Raw genomic sequence first — 2,886 nt, 5'->3', positions numbered from 1 at the left:
CTCAAATGGTTCTACCCAATGTCATATGCACCAAGGTTTGGCTGGGAAACAACATTGACTTCGCACCACCGTTGGAAGAGCTGTACAACCCGGAGGAGGAGTCCGAAGCTGAGAAGAGAGAGGAGACCGGGAAGAGACAAGGAGATAGCTCGGAGGAGTTTGATTTTGAGGAGTATGTATGCTCCCAAAAGCAACCGGTTGGAGTGACGGAAGCTCACAAGAGAATCGGCTGGCTGAAGAAGATGAAAAAGTTCTTGGTGAAGAAGGTAAATGATCTTGCTGGTTCAGTGAAGATAATGGGAGGTCAAATCAAGGAGTTGCAAGACAAGGCAAGTTGTGCCTCAGCTCCTACCTCGGCACATGCACCTACTTAGATGGGGAGAAGCGGACTGCTAAGAGGAACCCGAGGACTGCCACCTCCGGAACCTCAAAGAGCATCATCATACGAGCCCCGAGCTGAGGAGGACATCACCCGACCAGAAGCATCGAGGAGAAGCCATTCTGACGCTTACCCGACGCCCAACCCGATGGGATACACGATGAACTATCTGATGCACCCGTCGAGCACCCAATCGGGTTATTATGCTGGAATCTTCCCTCCGCCCTACCAGATGCCATTCACGATGCCATACACGATGCACCCTGCCAGTGGATACACGGGTGATCATTCTGGACCTCTACCGCCATTTCTGTCGTACTACCTGATCCCCTACCCGATGAGCTACGCGATCCCACCCTTGATCAACACCTCGGATGCTGGTCCGAGTAAGTCGTCTGTGCACATTACTGAGCTTTCTTACGAGCAAACACCAGCACCTGCTGAAGCCGGCGACGACCCTGGCTACACGTTGGCGAGTATGGAGGCTGCTGCAACCTCCTTCTTCTCCAACCCATGAGGTACCAATTTCATCAAACTCTTGTATATACCATTGCATTTAGTTTAATTCATTTTGTGTGATTCTTGGATTCTTTTCCAACTTTTATTTACACAGGGACTGTGTAATTTAAGTTTAGGGAAGGGTCCTAGAATGTATTTAACGTTGTGTTTTATTTTCTTATTTTTATTATTTCAAATTTTTGCATGCTAGTTTTATTCATTTGAGTCTGCATATATGTGCATTAAAAAACCCAAAAAATTTGAAAAATCTTGAAAAAGATAAAAATAAAAATAAAAAAGAGTGTTCATGTAGTTACATTTGCATATTAGGATTGAGTCTAGTTTGTTTCATATAGGATTGTTGCATATGCATCTTAGGGGACAATGATTAAAACCACCTTGTTTAAAATCAAACCTTAGGATTGAAGCTATAGCCCCTAATCACAGTTCATTGTTGCTAGATCAGTCTTTGGAAAAAAATGAAAAATCTTTGCTTAGACCCTTTGTGTCGATTGAATGCTTCCTCCACTTGCTTGAACATTAGAACATCTCTATATTATTGGATTTAATTTGAACTTTAATTGTCTTGCTTATGGAACTTGAATACTTGCTCATGGTAACTCTAAACTCGGGTTAGCACTCCACTTTTTACCAATCTTTTCGTTTAACCCGATTCACTTGTCCTAACCATGAACCCAAACCTTTCNTAGCACTCCACTTTTTACCAATCTTTTTGTTTAACCCGATTCATTTGTCCTACCCATGAACCCAAACCTTTCTTTCAAACCTTGTTGTGAATTGTTGAGTGAGGCCTCTTTCATTGTGCTATAGGTTGTGAAACCTTGAGACTATTGAGAACGACAAAGAACTGCCTCTTGATTTAGCTAAGTTAGTTTTGAACTAGCTAATAGATTCGGTTTGAAAGTTAGGTGGTTAGAATGTTCATTTGGGGTTGGGTTGTGGAATTAAAAAAAAAAAAAATCCCTAAGGTTAGAATTAATTAGCTCTAAGTCTCTAAGTAAAAAATAAAATAAAAAGTTCTTGCTATAGTCTCCTAGAAAGAAAGAAAAGAGTATATATTTATATTAGGAGTTTAGCAAAGAAAGAAAAAAAAAAGAGAAAAGAGAAAGAGCTAGAAATTCAAAGTCTAAAAGTCTAAACCTTAGGGAGTTAAAAAAAAAGAGTTAAAATAAGGATGTGGGTAGTTTAATTCTAGGGGGTTTAAATAAAAAAAAAATGAACGAGAAAAGGGTAGATCATCAAGAGTTAAGCTTTGTATGCCCAAATTGTTCTCAATCTTAGATAGTTTCCACAACTGTCTAACATTCCATGAGAAAAAACCACCTAAAGAATTTGTTTGAAACCACCTTACCAAAAAGCCTTACCCTTGAAACCGATTGAGCTTGATTCACCTTTCATTTGCAAGAATTCGCCAAACACTTAATTGAATGTGAAAGAGATGTTCCTTATCTTTAGTTGGAGGTTGAGCTAGATTGATGCATGGTAATAAGCATAGAAAAATATTTGTAAGTATGTTGATTGATCTTAGCACCATTAAACTATCTTTAAGGACTATAGCTTGAATCCTTCGCTTAGCATTTTTAAGGTTATGAGTCCCCACTTTCATACCGTACCCTCTTACTTCCTTGCTAGAGGACTAGCAAGATTTAAGTTTGGGGGTCTGATAACTCTCTAATTTACATGTTTTTAACATCTTTTTTTGTCCATATTTTGCATTGTTCATACCTCTAACTTAGCATTTTTAGGTCATTTATTGTAGAAATTCACTTTTAGAGCATTTAGGGTATTGTATTTCTGCATTTGCATATTTTGGATGAAAACAGGTGCTAAAAAGCCAAAAATGGGGAAAAACAAGAACAACTCAAGCATGTACCTGAAGGAGCCATCGAGCTACAACAACAAGTCCGAACCCCAACACGATCGAGGAAGATCCAAGAGCATGAAGAGCAACCCGAAGATCCACCCGAGGAGTAACCCGACTTCACCCT

The 2,886-nt window shown here is 39.7% G+C and overlaps 1 pseudogene; it reads left to right on the top strand.

The window, feature by feature from the left end:
- Positions 243-2,886, top strand: part of LOC109128037 — a 6,769-nt pseudogene continuing 4,125 nt past the window's right edge.

The sequence above is a fragment of the Camelina sativa genome, chromosome 12 (genome assembly GCF_000633955.1).
Source record: "Camelina sativa cultivar DH55 chromosome 12, Cs, whole genome shotgun sequence".
In the NCBI taxonomy this organism is placed as follows: domain Eukaryota; kingdom Viridiplantae; phylum Streptophyta; class Magnoliopsida; order Brassicales; family Brassicaceae; genus Camelina; species Camelina sativa.
Note: the sequence above shows the minus strand (reverse complement) of the source record. Positions and strands in the feature narration are given on the sequence as shown.